Consider the following 20,661-nt stretch of genomic DNA (forward strand, 5'->3'; position numbering starts at 1 on the left):
TGATGAAGCTCCTCTTTCCTCATTCGTTCCTATTTCCTCCATTCCACTGCCAACCGTAAGTATTTCTTTACCAGTTTTGACGACTTCCGTTCTTTTTCCAGTTTCTACCGCTCCTATGTCCGTTCCCTTGGCAGTTTCTACTGCACCTGCTTCCGTTCCTGTATTGGTTTCTACATCTTCTCCTTCCATTCCTGTTTCTGCATCTTCTCCTTCCATTCCTTCCATTGCTCCTCTTCCCTCTGTTCATCATACAGAGACGGGTTCTAGCAGTGGAAGTATGACTATGAGAAGTGTTACTCTTGAAGTTCCTGCCAACCATAGCCTCTTGATAAAGATTGGTAGAGCCGATGTTTGGCTCGAGCCCCTAATTGGAGATATTGAGAAGAAGAAGATGGAGAGACATATCTGCTTGACTCTGATGAATGACATAGTTCATTCTAATTTGAAAGTATTTTTCCTCTTCTTACCAACAAGTTTTTTTTATCTTCAATCCCTCATTTCTATGAGTTGTCTCTGTAGGCTAACCTCATTGGTACGGAATTAATGGGAAGAATTTTCCTTCTGGAAAGAAAAGCCCGTGAGTCTGAAAAAACTGTCCACGAGGCCGAAGAAATAGCCAGGGGAGCCCAGCTTAAAGCAACCAATTGGAAAGAACAGTTTGAGAATGCTCAAGGGACCATAGAGGAGTTGCAAGAAAATAAAAACCTTCGGGAGCAGCAAAACCGTGGTTTGACTTCTGAACTGGCAACTGCCAAGGCTTCTTCAAGCCAATTTAAAAGAGACAAAGAGCTTTTGGAATGCTTTTTGTCAGAACAATTATCAAAGGCTAGTGAAGAAGTTAGGGAGCTTAAGGCACTTTTGTCTAAGAAAGAAGAGTATGCAGGAGAGTTAGTGCAAAGCTTGACTCAAGCTCAAGCTGACTTACAGACCTCCTCTGACGAGATTCATGCTTTGAAGAGTTCTCATACCTCTCTTGAAGCTTCCCTTGATTCCCATTTAGCTGAGCACCAAATCTTGAAAAATGATCTTGCTATGTGGGAAAAGGAATATGGACTTCTGGAGGAGAACTTCAACATAGAGGTGAGTTGGGCTTTCCTAAAATCTCGCCTTGATGCTTTGATGGAAGCTGCTCAGGAAGGCTTTGACTTGCAGTCTGAACTGGCCAAAGTCGTAGATACCATCGAGAAAAGTCAACAATCTACTGATACTCCTTCTCCTGTACTTGAAGCTCCTGGAACGGAAGAGCTTTTAAATGAAGAAGTGGCTACTGCAGCAATTGGGGTTGCAATTCCTGCTCCCGAGGGTGAAACTTCTGATGTTCCAAACCCTTCAGTGACTAGCTGAAAATGAAATTGTTGTAAGGGATCTTTTGATGAAGTCCCCAGTTATCATAATGGGGCATTTGTAAAAAACAAATATTTTGCTGACTAAGTTCGTACTTGGAGAATCTTTTTTTGGTTTCTGATCTTCGGGGACCACCCCTTTCTTCATGATGAAACTTAGGTACGGTATCTTCTTCAATTCGCAGCTTCGTACTATACCTGTTGTAAACATCATTCCATGTGGTTGCAGGAAATTCTCGAAGACTTTCTTTGAGTCGTCTCGTGGCTTCAGAACTTTTGTCATTTAAATTACTTGCAAAAGCTATAGCAGCCCAATTGTCAGGCACACGAGGTAGAGTCATTCTTTCACGCTGGAATCTATCAACGAAGTTTCTAAGCAACTCCGAATCCCCTTGTTTGATTTTGAAAATATCTTCCATCCTTTTCTCAACCTTTTGTGCTCCCGAATGTGCTTTAATAAAAGAATCTGCAAGCTCAGCAAAAGAATTAATAGAATTTTCAGATAAAAGAGAATACCAGGTTAATGCACCCTTGGTGAGTGTTTCTCCAAATTTCTTGACCAGTACTGATTCAATTTCTTGTTTGGTCAAGTCGTTGCCTTTCACGCCTGTTGTAAATGCAGTCACGTGGTCACGTGGGTCTGTAGTACCATCATATTTCGGGATGTCAGGCATTTTGAACTTTTTCGGAATTGGAAGGGGAGCAGCACTTGGCTTCCATGGTTGTTGTGAGTATTTGTCCATGTCTACTCCTTTTATTACAGGCGGAACTCCAGGGATTTGTTCAATACGCTCATTTTGTTCCTTAATCTGTTTCTGCAAGGTTAGTACTAAATTTTGCAAATATGAATTATTGAATTACCTGGTCCTCCTTCCTGTGGTTCACTGGGGGTTACTCCGTTTCCAGAATTATCAAGACCGGAACGGGGATTCTCCAATGTATTATTATTAGGAGTTGGTGTGGGTGGTGCAGCAGGCAATCGACTAACAAGTGCCTGAAGAGCTTTGCCGACCTGTGCATCAATTAGCTTTTGTAAAGCTTCAGTTGTAACTCCTTCAAAGTGTTCAGATTGTTCTTGTTGATCAGCACGGGATTCAGTAACAGGAGTGCCTTCACGAGATTGGCGTGGTGAATCTGGAGGAGAGGGAACCACATCATCTTGATTTTGATGTATTTGATTCTCATGGTTTCCCAATGTGCTATTATTGTTATTGTCGGTGTTGTTGTTTGACATGGTGACGACAATGGACAAGATATAGCTTAAAAGAAAAGATTATCAGATTCCCGATAACGGAACCAATTCGTTTAACCAAAAATCTGAGTCTTTGGTCAAAGCTAAAAAGAAATTCGGGTTACTGATAATCAGGATATGAAAATAAAATACTTTTGAGAATGATGGTAAAACAACAAATAGTTTTGTATTTCAATAAGTTCCCAATAGTATTCCGTGTCCTTACAAATGAAGATACTTCTTCCTTTTATAGGTAATTCTAGGTAAATGAATGAAGCCTCAGCTTTAATGATATAATTATGAGTAATAAATGATATTAAATAAGCCGTTATACAATCATTCCTATTAAATACCAATTTTCTAATGTATCAGGTATTTAATAATGAATTTGAACTCCTTTCTATCATCAGATCTTTGTCTTTAATGCCTTGTAATCCGTTGGTTGTAAATGACTTGAATTGGTACGAGACTCGTATCTGCACTTCGTCTCGTGCCTATTTAAATTCCTCTTCCTGTGGTTGTCTCCATCCGTGCCTCTTAGTCAATTGTTGCGCTTTGACCATTTAACCAAACCACGTGTCATGCCACGTCATCTTTAATATAAACTTAGTTTTTTCCCAATACAATAACATAACTTGTTCAACACCAACCGTGGCCGCATAGGCAACATACATAATCAAAATGGAATAGTTTAACATAGATCAAATCAAAAGATAAGAGTTTATAGGAACCAAATGCATGAAAGCTATTATATAACTATTCAAACTAATGTGGGTGCTTCTTTCTAATTTCTTCCTCGGCTTCCCAAGTGGCTTCCTCAACTTGCTGGTTCCGCCATAATACTTTCACGGATGCAATTTCCTTATTTCTCAGTTTTCGAACTTGCCTATCAAGAATGGCAACTGGGACTTCTTCATATGATAGCTCTTCATTCACCTCAATAGTCTCGACTGGCACGATGGTGGATGGATCCCCTACTACCTTCCTTAACATAGCCACATGAAAAACCGGGTGTACCAATGACATCTCGGGTGGCAGCTCGAGTTTGTATGCCACCTGACCAATTCTTTGAATGATTTATATGGTCCGACATACCTCAGACTTAATTTTCCCTTCCTTCCAAATCGCATGATACCCTTCATAGGGGAAAATTTCAAGAATACCCAATCGTCTTCTTTGAACTCCAAATCTCTGCGACGCACATCCAAATAGGATTTTTGGCGACTTTGAGCAGTTTTCAACCTTTCTTTAATAAGCTTGACTTTCTCCATGGCCTAATACACGAGGTCCGGCCCTATCAATTCCGCTTCTCCAACCTCAAACCATCCAATGGGAGACCTACATCTCCTACCATACAATGCTTCAAACGGTGCCATTTGGATACTAGCATGGAAGCTGTTGTTGTAAGAAAATTCTATGAGCGGCAAATGGTCATCCCAACTACCCTTGAAATCAATAGTACAAGCACGTAACATGTCTTCAAGCGTCTGAATAGTCCGCTCTGCTTGCCCATCCGTTTATGGATGAAAAGTTGTGCTAAGGTTTACCTGCGTACCCAAACCTTGCTGAAATTCCTCCAAAAGTGGGCTGTAAACTGAGCCCCTCAATTTGAAATGATTGAGACTGGAGCGCCATGCAACCTGACTATTTCTTTGATATACAACTGGCATATTGTTCCGCTGTGTCGGTAGATTTAACTGGCAAGAAGTGCGCTGATTTTGTGAGTCGGTCAACGATCTCCCAAATTGAGTCGAACCTGCGCGGAGTGCGTGGCAGCCCTACTACAAAATCCATATTGATCATCTCCCATTTCCACAATGGAATTTCTATGCTTTGAGTCAATCCACCGGGCCTTTGATGTTCGGCCTTCACTTGTTGACAATTTGGACATTTTGCTACACAATCCACCACATCCCTCTTCATGTTGTTCCACCAATAAATGTTTTTGAGATCATGATACATTTTTGTAGAACCTGGGTGCACGGAATACCTGGAAGTGTGAGCCTCTTCCATGATCCTTTCCCGAAGACCGTCGATATCAGGAACACACAGGCGGTCTTGGTACCGTAGGGTACCATCATTCATGCCAACGGAAAAAGCTGTGGTCTTGTGTTTATGAATCCCCTCCTTCAGTTGTGCTAACAACGGATCGTTAAATTTCTTCTCTTTCACCTCTGCCACGAGAGATGATTCAGCCCTATTCTGTACAATTACTCCTCCTTCATTAGAGTCTGCAAGGCGAACTCCCAAACTGGACAATTGGTGAACCTCCCTGGCTAACGGTCTCTGATATGCCTCCAAATGAGTCAAACTTCCCATGGATTTTCAACTAAGAGCATCCTCTACAACATTATCCTTTCATGGGTGATAGAGAATCTCAATATCATAGTCCTTGAGTAACCCGAGCCATCCTCTATGTCTCAGATTCAACTCCTTTTGTTTTAAAAAAAATATATTGAAGGATTTTGTGGTTCATAAATACATCAACGTGGACCCCATACACATAATGTCGCCAAATCTTTATACAAAACTACCGCCGCAAGTTCTAATTCATGTGTCGAATAGTTCCTTTCATGATTCTTGGGTTGCCTAGAGGCATAAACTATCACCTTAACATGTTGCATCATTAGTGGAACATCTATGTCACATTTCTCTTACATATGACCTCCTAGGATTTGAGTTCTTCAATAATTTTCTTGATATGGTTACAATCTTATGTGAGTACTTGCAACTTGCTCTTCCAAATTCTCAACAAAGACATTACTGGATGAGTTTTCTTATAGAACCCTCTATTTCAAAGGAATACATCTTCTAGCCCTCGCACCCACCTTAATATCATCAACATGCACGACATTACATCAAATGTAATGTAACATTATGCTCAGACCTTTCCTAGTCAACCTCTTTCCTCCTTGTGTGCCTTACAGGATTTAAGAAACCACTCCACTTTCCCTTGTGAACATTCTCATGATCTTTATTTACTGTTCAACACTTCCCAAAACACATATCAACACTCTTCACACATATTAATTCAGAAAGCACCACTGGCCCGAACAATATGCTGGTACCATCTTTTCTTTCTAACTGGAATATTTATTCCCATTCTATTTTGATATAATACATAATAGATAGCGTTATTGTGCCACGCACTTGTCTGCACCCCATGGACTCATGGTATCATTGTGTCTGGTTTGTTGAGTTTATCACGCCACTATTTCACCACCAGTAGTCTCACTTTCCATTGTAATATGTAGACATGAACTCCCTCTAAATATTTTAGTTGATATTCAGTGTTACCCAAGTCAGTAACATTACGGTTAGTCCTTTATACCTTTTATTAACACTTGTGCTCCAGGCGAGTCCGCCCTTCTGATACGAACTATTTTACGATAACCATGGATATCTCAATTTTTAGATTTTCTTATTTCTTCTCGCCTCATTATTCCTAGCTAGTGAATAGCCACGCACTCTTACACATGTTACGTGGTCTTTTTCCTTAATCTTTTTTTAACCCGCTCACCTCTTAACTCTTGTTAGGATATTCGTGGGAAATTGTGTTCATCGTCATATCACTTAACACTTCTTTTCTTGTAAGATTCTTTAGAGTCTCTCCATCAAGCCCTAATACCCTCTTGGGTTATTATAGCATCATATTTGTATCTCCCACTCGTTTTGCCTTTCTTAATGCCTTGGTACTTTGGTTAAATCATAGATCTATGATTAACCTATTCTAAAAACTCGCAACCTCCCATATTTGGCCTATAGTACTTCCTTAGGTTCCATTGTTCCTAACCCTATAACAAGTATAAAATCCCTTTACAAACATACTCTTAGTTTCTAGGATCGTTGACCCTATTATTCACATTGTCAGGTATGAAGAATTTACCTTTCTTAACCTTCCATTTTTTTTGGGTACTAGTGGTCTATCATTAGCATATCCTTTTAGATAATCACGTTATCCATTATCACCTTTCTAGACTACGCATGTCTTCAACAAAATATTCAAATATCATAGCTACATGGTCTTACTCTTGTTTCATTGTATTTAAGTAGCCTTACTATGGCCCTTCCTCCCCCACTTAGGGCGAATGCCCCGAATTTCGACACAAGTCTTGAATTTAGCAACCTCATGGACATATGTTTCATATTTATATCCCTCACATATATGTTCGACTATTAGGGAGATTGAAGTCAGCATTGTATTAACCTCATAAGTTCTCTGCTCTTATTCAGCCACACGGGCTTGGGATTCCAATTCCTCATACCAATATCCTTTAGGAGTGTAACAAAACTTCATACACTTATGGGGTTCTTATAACATTCGTAGCATAAGGGTCTTCTCATTATGGGTTCAATTGACTCTCATTTCATAACTTCTTGTCTCCTAGGAGAGACTTGCACTCTCATCATCAATCTCCTGGTCATGTCTCCCATATATCACCTGCTTATATAGCCAGTTTTCTTTCACACCTTAGGATCATTTACATACTTCTCACACTACCCACATGTGCTATTCAAGCTTATATAGCACTTATCAATTTAATGTTTCTTTGGAGGTTACAATCATTTTTAATACTTTCTCGAATAAAGTATGCTTCTGGTACTATGTACATACCTCATATATTTGTATCATTCGTTCAACATAACACATATGTCATCTCCTTAATATTCAGGCCTTTGCCGACTGGTCATTTTGTATGACAACATTACTTGAAATAGACAAAAGAGCGTCTAAACTTACCTTGAATCTCAACGCACGAGTTATAAGACAATCTTATAGTAAAGCTTTATCGCACGATTTGAAGTGTTGAAGAAGGGTAACATTCCTAAATGTCCATGTAACCTCCAACTTATAGATATGGTTGACAACACACCGATAAGAAGGACTCTACTAGACACGGCTTCGAGACATCCTAGGACACTTTAACACCTTAGGCTCTGATACCAAGTTTGTCACGCCCCAAAACCGAGGGGCGCGACCGGCGCTCGACCGGGCAGCCCCAGCCAAGCGGACCTGGGTGCCTTTCCTATTCCACATGTTACCCCGCATTTCCATTTCCCATTAACCAAGTGAAATAGCCATTTATAAATTTAAACACATTCTTACGAGATTTACATAGCATACATAGCTACTTAGCGTGGTTTACAAGTTATACTGCCCAAAATACATAAGTACATAACCCACATTTCCTGTCTACGGAGCCTCTAGGGATACAAAAGAGTGATACAATACTTGCCGGTAACAAGGCTCCGGCTATACATTACACCAAAAACCAAAACAAGACTGCGAAATAAAAAGTGGCATGAACCACGCAAGGCCCCGGGAGGAAAAGGGCTCACCAATGCTTCTGGCGAAAAGTGAAGGGGAGCTACGGTCGGTGGACTGGAGTACCTGCTATGGATCCACCTACAATCATAACATGAATGTAGCGCCCCCGGCAAAAGGGACGTCAACACATTTGAATTGTACTGGTATGTATGAACAAATTTTCCCTAAGTAAACTCAAACCATACACAAGTAACAAGTAGTAATGGAACCAACAATCAAATACACATGAAAGAAAACCATCAAGCCAAACAAGTTACAATCTCTCCATTTTCCCTTCAACATTTTCACATCAATGATTTCACAACTTTCTCATATTTTCATTTCAATAGTGATTTCAATCACTTTTCCACCCTTATTACCTCGGCCACCCTTATCACCATAACCCACACCTTATTACTTCGTGTTGCGGTGTGCAACCCGATCCCACCGAACAATCACAATTCACTAACAACACAACAACAACAACAACAATTTACAAAGAACAACAACAACAATTCTCAAAGAATTTCTATAGCCATCAATACTATTTCCATCATATTCAACAACTCATATGCATTTTATGTCACCGCGATAATTGCCAATACAAGCCATATATGTTATTACCACAGTTGTTCCAACTGCATCATTTACGATTTCCTTCCATCATTTGTTTCTCAACTCTTACCACATAACACATTCACAATCACACATTTGGTTTATTGCCAATTACGTACACCATTATATCGGGAGACTTAACCACGAACAATCAAATCATACCAATCAAAAGAATTCCACAAATAATTCACGAAGATATCACATACCAAATATTCGTACACTAAACAAAGTGACTTTACAAAGGTCAAAGTTAGCCATACATACCTTTCTTGATCTTTCCTTTAGTTACTACGATATTCCGGAAATTCTAGCAACTTCAATCTATTTTGAGACATAACAAAATTTGAACACAAATTAGGAAGATATTCATAATTCTATCTCATTTGATAATTTTATCAATTACTAGCTGTGCATCTTGATTTCAAATCTCTTTTACAAGATTCCCTTCATTTCCCAACCCAATCTTTACTTGTTTATATTCAACAATCTTACCACAAACCTAATTTGTACATGCATGAATAATGAATACTCTCACATCCAAGAATCATCTTACTAATTACCCATTTCTAGTTAGATTTCAAGTTGAAGAATTGGGGAAAAGAAATTCTTACCTCTTTGAAGCCTTAGCAACCCTTTGATGTTATTTCAAGGTAGGATTCAAGGAAAAGTAGTGAAATATTTAGTTTTCCCCTTTCCTCTCTCTAGAATCGCTCTCCCTTCTCTCTAGAATACCAGAAATTTCCCCAAAAATAAACCTCAATCGAGTTAAATGAAATGGGGTTCGGGTCTTAAAAATCCCTTTTTTTGTACTGCCGCGCCGCGTGGGGTGCCGCGGGGCACGGGGCGTCTGTGCAAAATGTGTCTGAAAATGAAATTTCGGACCATACTGGAATTACTACTGGCGCGGCGCGCCGGGCGCCGCATGGGGCGCCGCGATAGTTCAGATTTCTACGCTGCTATGGTAACTTGGTCATAACTTTATGTAGGAATGTCCGAATGACGAACGGTTTGAAGCGTTGCAAACTAGACTCAAAGACCTTTTATTTGATAGGCTGTTCATCACACAAATCCTTATATAACTGGAGATATAATTGTCCAATGTGAGGTCTTGTGCGCACTCATTTGCAACTTTCGTCTATTATGAAATTTTATAATTTGGCTTAGACTTAGGCCTCTCCTTAGACCCCAATTCACTTCTAATATGACTTATACACTTATTAATATATCCAATTGATATTCATAATATCCTTAATCCTCATTTGTACGCAAGATAAAATATTTAGCCTACCTTGGCACCACGAAGTCTTAAATTACTAAGCAAAATTTTCTGGGGCTTTACAACACTGCAAGCAGAAAAGGTAATACTTTTGGCTTCAAAGAACCCGTCATAGAGTGAGTTGTCATCCCATAAATTTTAGAGTGTTGAGCAGCAGCCACTTGAGAAGAATAGTTTGATTGAGGTGAATTATGAGAGATACTTGAAGGAGATATGTTTGAAGAATTTCTTGACGGAGATGAATTAGGATAATTATTAGGTACCGATGAATTAGGAGAATTATTAGGTACAGATGAATTAGGAGTGTTATTAGAAGGAGTGTAACTTAGAGAATTATTAGATGGAGAGGAATTAGGAAATTTTTAGATAGAGCTGAATTAGAAGAATCATGAGAATTAAGAAGTGCGTTAGCGTGAGAATTGAAAGGAGGCATTTGAATCCCATAATTTAAGGGGAGAAATACATGGGTAAGTGGTGGAGAAATCTTAGGAGATAATGTAGGTGAAGATGGTGTGTGGAAAAAATCAAAGTTGCTAGAAAATTTAGTAGAATTAGAATATGAAAACATAGAAGGATAAGGAAATATATCTTCTACAAATTTTACATGCCCAGAAATTAGCACTTTGTTAGTTGAAGGATCAAGGCACCTATATCCCTTGTGATCCAAAGAAATCCCTAAAAATAATCAAAAAGTGGAATGATGATAGAATTTTTGAACATAACCAAAGGTAGTACGTGGATAACAAACATACTCAAATATTTTTACAAGGGATAAATCAGGATCGTTTTAGAATAAGATATTTAAATGGTGAGAAATTTTTTAAATTTTGGCATGGAAGCCTGTTAATAATATAAGTAGCATAAAGTAGAGCTTCAGGCCAAAATGTTGCTGGGATATTAGCTTGAAAAAGTAAGCAACAAATGACATCATTGAGGTGTCGATGTTTACGTTCAGCATGGCCATTTTGTTGTGAGTATATGAGCAAGAAAATTGGTGAATAATACCCTTGTCACGAAAAATGACTTAAATTGAGTATTTTTATATTCTTTACCCCCATCATATTGGAAATATGAAATTGATGAATTAAAAATATTTGATATCATATTATAGAATTCAAAAAACATGTCAAATGTTTCAGATTTTTGGCACATGAGATAGGTCCAAGAGAATTTGGTAATCATCCATAAAGAGCACATAATAACGATAACCAGAATTGGACATAATAGGGGATGTCCACATATCAGAGTGAATTAAAAGGAAGGCTTTACTTGTTGTACTTGTAGAACTTGAAAATGAGAGCCTAGATTGTTTTCCCAAATGACAAACATTACACCTAGAAAGATTAAAGCATGAAGAACTAGAAATAACTTTATTTTGTGACAATACATCAAGCACAAGTTTTCCAGGATGACCAAGGCGCTTGTGTCACAATGAAGATTGCAAAGCAGATCTAAACAAAGCAGTGGGATATGTTGATAGAGAGAATCTTGAAGAAGATAAAAATGGATAGAGTGAGCAGAGTTCCTACGTTGGAGTAGTGTGTGGTTGATCTTCGGATCCTTAATGAAAAATGAATAGTCACTAAATTTAGCGAAACACTTATTATCGACACAAAGACGATAAATAGATAATAAAGTTTTCCTAAGTTGAGGAACAAGAAGAATATTTTTAAGAAGCAAAGGTTGTTTAGAAGTAGAAAGAAAATTATGACCAACATGAGAGATAAGAAGTATGTTACCATTGCTAACCATGACTTGCGCATTACCCTGATATGGAATGGGATCAGAAATGATATTTGGTTTACCAGTCATGTGTGAGGAGGCACCTGTATCAGGATACCAAATTGTTGCGGGTACTTCTGCTAGGCTCATTGATGACAAACCTTTGGGAGAATTATGTGGGACAAATGAATGGTTGAAGCGATTGTGATATTCCAAAGTTGTATGATTCTAGTAAAAATAAATATTACTTTGTGTCATAGATTTAGTAGAATTTGGAGTAGGTGGAGGGCCAAGGATGCTTTGAGCAATAGGGAAAGAAAAAGAAGAATTACCAAAATTTGTATGATAATTGTTCTGGCCAAATCCACGACAGTGATTCTTATTCTGAAATCTTCCACGACCACAATTTTGATTAGAGCCACGACCTTGATTTTGTTGATTGAAATGACGAATGTCATCTTGGTTGCAGCAAGGAGAGCCACAGATTACTGAGATTCATCAGGTGAAATAACTTTGATGTGTTCCTCTTCAGTAAGAAGACGAGGTAGCAGAGCAAAAAATGAGGGAAATGGCCTATTGGCATTTATCCAAAAACAAATGTTATTTATGATGGGGGTAACCCTTGCAAAGTTTGAGCAACAAGGTCCTTGTCTGATATTGGCTTTCCGATAGAGGATAACATACTTGATAGAGAATGCAAATGCTATAGATATTCTTCCATTGAAGAGATCCTTTCTTAAAATTCTAAAATTTATTTTTAGATAATGGTCTTGCATCAACACCGCATCGAGGCCAAACTCGCGATGCATCACAATAAACAGTATAAGACCCCGAACCTGTAGGCAATACCAATACTAGGGTTGTAGTCAAAGCTATCTTGAGCTTTTGAAAGCTCTCCTCACACTCCTTCGTTCATCTAAACGGAGCACCCTTCTGGGTCAGCCTGGTCATAGGTGCTGCAATAGATGAGAATCCCTCAACAAATCGACGGTAATACCCCGCCAAACCAAGAAAGCTCCGGATCTCTATAGCTAAGGATGGTCTAGGCCAACTCTACACTGCCTCCACCTTCTTCGGATCCACCTTGATCCCTTCACTAGATATTACATGACCCAAAAATGTCACTAAATCCAACCAAATCTCACATTTTGAGAAGCATATAATTTCTTCTCTCTCAAGGTCTGAAGCATATTCCTCAGGTGCTGCTTATGATCTTCCTGACTCCGGGAATACACTAGAATGTCATCAATAAAGACAATGACGAATGAGTCAAGAAGGGCTAAAATACATTGTGCATCAAATGCATAAATTTTGTTGGAGCGTTTGTCATCCCAAATGACATCACAAGGAACTCGGGCCATACCGAGTCCTGAAAGCAGTCTTCGAGATATCTGGCTCCCGAATCTTTAACTGATGATAACGTGAATGCAAATCAATCTTGGAAAACACTCGGGTACCCTAAAACTGATCAAATAGGTCATCAATACGAGACAGAGGATACCGGTTCTTCACTGTGACTTTATTCAACTGGCGATAATCAATGTGCATATGCTAGAGCCATCCCTTTTTTTCCACAAACAAGACAATAGCACCCCAAGGTGACACACTGGGCCAAATGAAGTCAATATCAAGCTATTCATATAAATGTTCCGTCAACTCCTTCAACTCAGAAGGGGCCATATGATAAAGAGAAATAGAGATGGGCTGAGTGCCCGACAACAAATCAATACCAAAGTCGATATCTCTATTGGGCGGCATGCCCGGAAGATCAGCTCGAAACACATCAAGAAAATCCCTCACTACTGGTACTGACTCAACTGTAGGGGTATCAATACTGATATCTCTCACATAAGCTAGATACGCGCCACACCCCTTCTCAACTATTCATTGAGCTTTAAGAAATGAAATAACTCTGCTGGGAGTGTAATCTAAGGTACCCCTCCACTTTAATCGCGGTAAACCTATTATAGCCAGCATCACATTCTTGGCGTGACAATCAAGAATAGCATAATGGGGCAACAACAAGTCCATGCCTAAGATAACATCAAATTCTACCATGCTGAGCAATAATAAATTTGTTCTGGTTCAAAACCACTAAAAGTAATCAAACACGACTGATACACGCGATCCATAACAAGAGAATCTCCCACAAGAGTAGACACATAAATAGGGGAACTCAAAGAATCCCGAGATATGCCCAAATGCGAGCAAAATAAGAGGACATATAGGAATAAGTGGAGCCTGCATCGAATAGAATCGATGCATCTCTATGACGGACCAGAACAATACTTGTAATGACAAAATCGGAAGTAATCGTCTCTGTACAAGCAGGAAGGGCATAGTATCTGGCCTGGCCTCCCCCTCTAGGGTGAACTCTACCTCCCCGGCCTCCACCTTGAGCAGGTGGAGTAGTAGTTGGTGCTGGAATCATGGCCTGAGAACTCGATGGAGCACGTTGTGGCTGAGAAGTTTGTGGAGGTGAACCCCTCCTAAGTCTGGGGCAATCTCTCACCACATGGCAAGTGTCGCCACACTCAAAACAAGCTCTAGGAGGGCGTGGCCTAGAAGGGGCTGAAGCACCACTGGCGGCTGGAAGAGCTGAATGAATTGGGCGACTCACATAACCCCTACCATTTCAAACCGCAGTTAGGGCACGAGCACCAGAATAATGGCCAGACTCTCGAGACCTCTTGGTCATCTCTCCTCTCTCTCCTGAGTAAACATTCCCTCCACTCTCATGGCAATACCCAAAACCTGTTGATACGAGATATCCATCTCTAACTCCCGGGCCATGCTAGTCCTGATGCTGGGATGGAGTCCCTCAATAAACTGACAGACCCTCTCTGGAACTGTAGAAACCAAGGCTAGTGCATGTCTAGCCAAATCACTGTAACGAACTGCATACTCTGAAACAGTCATAGCACCATGGTACAACTACTCAAACTCAGAGCGCCAAGCATTCCTAAGGGTATGGGAAACATACTCCCTCAAAAACATGTCCGAGAAATGAGTCCAAGTAAGTGAAGCTGCCTCAACAGGACTTCCTAATTCATAAGCACGCAACCACTGATAGGCTGCTCCTCGAAGCTGAAATGTAGTGAAAAAACCACCACTCGACTTTGCTATGCCTATAGTACGGAGGATACAGTGGCACCCCTCCAAAAAACTTTGAGCATCAAATGTCGCCAAACCATTGAAGATAGGAGGGTGGTACTTCTGGTACCTCTCAAGCCTACAATGCTCCTCCTCTGAAACTGCTGCTCAATCCTCAACCTGAATTGGGGCTATACGTGGTACCGATATAACCTCTGGAATCTGATCAACCTCTACCTGCTGCTTTGGGGTAAGGGCAGCAAGAGTTTGTGCTCCTCCCCCGGCCTGAGATGTGGCTGGAGCAAGGGGAATCAACCCTGCCTGAGCTAGAGTACTGAACATGCTCATAAACTGTACAAGGGTCTTCTGAAGAGCTCGTCAGTAGTTGTAGGCTTCTCAGGTGCCTGTTCTTTGACTGGAGTTACTGGTGGCTCCTTGGTAGTAGCTAGCTCAGGTTCTCTGGCTGCACCATGTGGGCGTCCTCGGCCTCTACCCTGGCCTCGGCCTTTGGCGGCTCTAGCAGGGGGTGCGGGTGCCTCGTCATCTCCAGTTGCACGAGTCCTCACAATCTGTGAGAGAATTAAAGACAAAAGTTTAGAATTTTGAAGCCAACAATTTCGCTCGACAAGGAATCAAAAGATTTGAAATTTTTCCTAATAGTTCTATAGCCTCTCGAAGATAAGTACAGACACCTTAGAACCGATCGGCAACACTCTAATAAATCGATGACTCACAACATCTAAGAACCTAGAGTTCTAATACCAACTTATCACGACCCAAATTCTCCCTCCGTGAATTTGTCGTGGCGGCAGCTAGTCTCTACGACTAGGTAAGCCTAATAATTTGCAGAAAAATAAAATGAAAACATAAAAGATAACAACTAACAGTATCAGATAACTTAAATAACATATTTGAGATGTCGCTCGATATATACAATAGTCAACTATCGAAATGTACATAAACTATCCCCAAAACCAGGAACATTGTAAGTCACAAACTACAGAAAGAAAATAGTATCTCTATACTCCAGAGTCTAACAAAAGGAAAAACAAGAAGTGTTTGACATGGGAAAAGAAAAAAGGACCTATGAGGTATGCGGACATGGCAGATATACCTTAAAGTCTATAAAGTTGTCCTGGCTCACTAAGAACAAGGCTAGTAGGAGGTACCTGGATCTGCACACGAAAAACATGTGCAGGAAAAGGCATGATTACACCACAACGATACCCAGTAAGTGCCAAGCCTAAACTCAATCGAGTAGTGACGAGGCCAAGTCAAGGCCCTACTAGTATATATAAAATAAAAACAAGACAGAATGAAATCTTGATGTAAAATAAAGACTGAAATTTAACAAGAATAAAATCATAAAGGTAACATCTCAGTACACAGAATCAAAAGGGGATCTTCCGAGATATCGTCTCGTAGTCCTAAATGTACAGGGGGATCTCTCGGAATACCATTCCGTAGTCCCAAAGTAAATACATGGGATCTCCCGAAATACCGTTCCGTAGTCCCAAAGTAAATATGTAGTACAGGGGGATATCCTGGAATACCATTCTGTAGTCCTAAAGTATATATGCAGATCAAATAACAGAAATGACAGTTACATCAAGAAAACTACAATTAAGTTAAAGTCAAGAAAAAATAGAAAATTCACTAAACATGCTACACAGAGTTCAGATAAACAATTAAGATAAGTAGACATGCTATTCTAAGCTAACAGTATACTACATATGCTGATGTAACTCAACTAAGAAGGAAAACAGGTTATTACTGAGCAAAAATCGGGTTTTTACAACAATTAACCCATGTACGTACTCGTCACCTCACGTACATGGTGCTCATATATCAAAAACAATACAAAATTGTCACGACCCAAACCGATGGGCCGCGACGGGTGCCTGAGTCTTACCTTTCAAACACCCCTAAGCATGCAACTAAGATATAAACCTGAATAACATCTGCTGAATTACAATAATAACATATATGAAGGAAACCTTCTAAAAAGGAATATGTACGTATACATGCAGAATACAGTGGGCGAGCCGACAAGGATGCTATAGACAACTATACACCCAAAACTAAAAGACGACAAGGCCACATACAACCCAACTAGACATACTGTGTACATACCTCTAATAGAAATATAACTGTACAAAGACGGTACTAAGACACGTCATACCTATATATATGTACAAACATATCGTATCAAAATCAAAAATAGATCTGGATCAAGTGGAGCACGCCAACTCTCGCTGATCAAGGATCCCAAGAAAGGGAACCGTAAGCTTGCCTACCTGCACATGCAGGCATGAAATGCAGGCCCCGTGAAATAGGGCGTCAGTACGAAAAATGTACTGAGTATGTAAGACATGAAAATCAGTATGTAAAAGACATAGATGAAACATGGAATAAAGAAATCCATATGTAAATCTGAATAACTTTGTAAATTTTGAAACATTTATTATGTCATGCACGTGCATATAAATGTCGTGCCATGCATAGGTACGGGTGTACATAATATCATCAAGCCACTGAGGGCATCTCATCATATTGTTTTGGCCACTATGGGCAACATCATCAACATATACCAGTTGATCAGGTAGTGGTGCGTATATAACTCCGTAACCTTTTCCCATATCCCATATACACATATTTACATATATACGCGTATATAAAGTCATCTTGTCATGGGTAAATTCACATGAATAAATGGGTGAAATGTATGAAAAATACGTAAAAATCTCAATATTCCTTCCGGATAAACTTTTTCAACTGCGTATTATTCTGAAACCCATGAACAGAAGATAATAATAATTCACATGGGGAATCAAGAATATAGACACCCCTAGTATTTCTATGGATAGAGTAATTTATGGAAATTGTGCATTTGCTCATTTCTTCTGTATAATTTGGACCATGCCAAAAGAAAGAATGGATGACTTTAACATACCTAGAGTAGGGAAAACGCGTTATAATATTCTTGGTGAAGATTGCACTGTACACTTTTGTAACCGCAAAATTTTGATGGAATTAGGTTTTTGTTCCTTGAAGTATTTCAACGAAATGAAGCTTCTTTTTCGTTGAAGTATTTTGAATGAATTAAGCTTTTGATCCTTGAAGTCTTTGAACTAGGAAAAATGGAGATTGAAGTATTTTGTTGAAGCCTTTGAACTAGGAAGGCTTTAGATCCCTAAAGTATTTTGTTTGGGATTTTCACATTTTTGGTTCTGTTTTTATCCAAAATGGAAATGTAACAAGACTTGTTATAAATCTTGTTTTGTTAACATTAAATTCCCATTTAACCTTAGGTAGCCACCTAGGCATAAATGACTACTTAGTCATTTCTAGATTTGTGGCTTCTTGCCATGTGTTAGGTATGTAATTTATTAATTTATATCCACTTATTAGTTAATTGGGTAATGTCTTGTTACCCGATAATTAACCAATTACCCGTATAATTAAGAATTATCTCAAATTACCTAAAAATACTACTCATTTTTAATATACTTTATACATCATATTATCACAACCATATGGTACATTGTATGGTACTAGTCCATAAATATCGGGTAGTATCACTCAACCCGTATTTTATCACAAATTGGCCACTTTCAACGAAACTCGCTTTCTTTTCGTGTACCTTTTATCCTTCATGACACTTATTTATCGCTTGTTATAAATAGCATAAATATGTTAACTTCAAGATAATCTCATCCCGAGACTACGTCAATTAACTGAAGACGAAACTTTTAACGTACGAAAATACGAGATGTAACATCCTTACCCCCTTAGAAACATTCGTCCTCGAATGTTCAATTCCCCAGGATTTATATAACTTTTGGCAGGATCGCCCTTGTAACAACACTACTACCAAATCTCCCTGTAGAAGCTTAATAATCCAACGCCACACAGGACCACAATCATCAATAACGACAATGGCCTCTCACAACCAACGACAATAACCAACATAAGAATTTATACACGTATATTATGATTATGACGTCTCAGTCGGATCCTTCTCTAGAGGAGGAAATAAGTAGGGATATCTAGACTTCATGTCTTCCTCGGCCTCCCAAGTCATTTCTTCCACATTGTTGTTCCTCCAAAGTACTTTCACGGAGGCTACCTCCTTATTCCGTAGCTTGTGAATTTGTCGGTCTAGGATGGAAATCAAAATTTCCTCGTATGACAAGTCCTCTATAATATGTACATCATCCATGGGCACCACTCGGGTAGGATCGCCAATGCATTTCCGTAACATAGATACGTGAAAAACCGGATGGACAGACTCCAATTCTGAGGGTAATTGTAACTCACAATCTACTTGGCCCACTCTTTGATTGATCCTATAAGGCCCAATATACCGTGGGCTAAGTTTGCCTTTTTTTCCAAACCTCATCACATCCATCATAGGTGACACATTTAAGAATGCCCAATCATCAATCCCGAACTCTAAATCTCTTCGTCATACGTCAGAATATGACTGCTGATGACTCTAAGCTGTCAATATTCAATCCTGGATAAGCTTTAATTTTTAAATGGCTTGCTGAACTAGGTCTGGCCCATGTAATCCAGATTCTCCAACATCAAACCACCCTATAGGCGACCTACACTTTTGTCCGTAAAGAGCTTCATATGGAGCCATCTGAATACTAGAATGGTAGCTATTCTTATATGCGAACTCAATAAGTGACAGATGATCATCCCAACTACCTTTGAAGTCTATTACACAAGCTCGTAACATATCCTCCAGTGTCTGAATGGTACGCTTAGCCTGTCTATCTATCTGGGGATGAAATACTATACTAAGACTTACTTGAGTCCCCAATCCTTTTTGGAAGGACCTCCAAAAGTTAGTTGTAAATTGAGCTCCTATATCCAAGATAATAGATACAGGGACACCATGCAGTTGTGCTATCTCCTTAATATAAAGCCTCGCATAATCCTCTAAGGAATATGTAGTTCAAACGGGCAAAAAATGGGTTGACTTTGTTAGCCTATCAATAATCACCCATATTGAATCGAACTTACGCTGGGTACGAGGTAAGCCTACGATGAAATCTATATTGATTACTTCTCATTTCCAAGTTGGGATTTCCATAGCCTGTAATAACCCATTGGGTTTCTGATGCTCAATCTTAACCTGCTGACAGTTAGGATACTGAGCAACAAACTCTACTATATCCTTTTTTATTCTGTCCCGCCAATATACTTCCCTGATATCATGATACATATTTGTTGCTCCTGGATGGATAGAATAACAAGAATAGTAAGTTTTTCCCATAACCTACCGATGCAATCCTGCAATATTAGGCACACATAATTGCCCTCGATATCTGAGGACCACATCTTCTGCAATTTTAAACTGTGTCTTCTCCTTCTGAAGGGTAGTATCCCTATAATGAACTAACATAGGATCCTCTGCGTTCCTTTACTTCAGTTGCTAAAGAGGATGTTGTCGTATCCTGAATAGTAATTCCAATATTACCTGAGTCCAGTAACTGAACTCCAAGACTAGCTAGCTGATGAACCTCATGGGCTATTCCCCTCTTTTCTAGTTGTAAATACGATAGGCTACTCATAGATCTACGGCTGCGGGCATTGGCTACTATATTTGCCTTCCCCGGGCGGTATAAAATATCAACGTCATAGTCTTTAAGTAGCTCCAACCATCTCCTTTGATGTAGATTCAATTCCTTTTGCTTGAAGATGTACTAGAAGCTCTTATGATCCGTATAGATATCAACATGAATGCCATACAAGTAGTGCCTCCACATCTTTAGTGCATGAATCACCGCGGCTAACTCTAAATCGTGGGCCTGGTAGTTCTTCTCGTGCTTTCTTAGTTGTCTAGAAGCATAAGCCACAACTTTACTATGTTGCATCAGCACATAACCCAACCCAACGCCTAAAGCATCACAATAGATCACATAACCATCGGTCCCTTCTGGGAGCGTTAGAACCGGTGCTAACTTAATCTGTCCTTTAATGCCTGGAAACTCCGTTTACAAGCATCAGTCCACTGAAACTTTACTCCCTTCTAAGTCAACTCTGTCAAAGGTGCTGAAAG

The 20,661-nt window shown here is 39.5% G+C and overlaps 1 pseudogene; it reads right to left on the reverse strand.

The window, feature by feature from the left end:
* Positions 1–3,339: 3,339 nt before the first annotated feature.
* LOC138870243 (uncharacterized) lies at positions 3,340–4,893 on the reverse strand (annotated as a pseudogene).
* Between the last annotated feature and the right edge of the window lie 15,768 nt (positions 4,894–20,661).

Source organism: Nicotiana sylvestris, chromosome 6, assembly GCF_000393655.2.
Source record: "Nicotiana sylvestris chromosome 6, ASM39365v2, whole genome shotgun sequence".
NCBI classification, from domain to species: domain Eukaryota; kingdom Viridiplantae; phylum Streptophyta; class Magnoliopsida; order Solanales; family Solanaceae; genus Nicotiana; species Nicotiana sylvestris.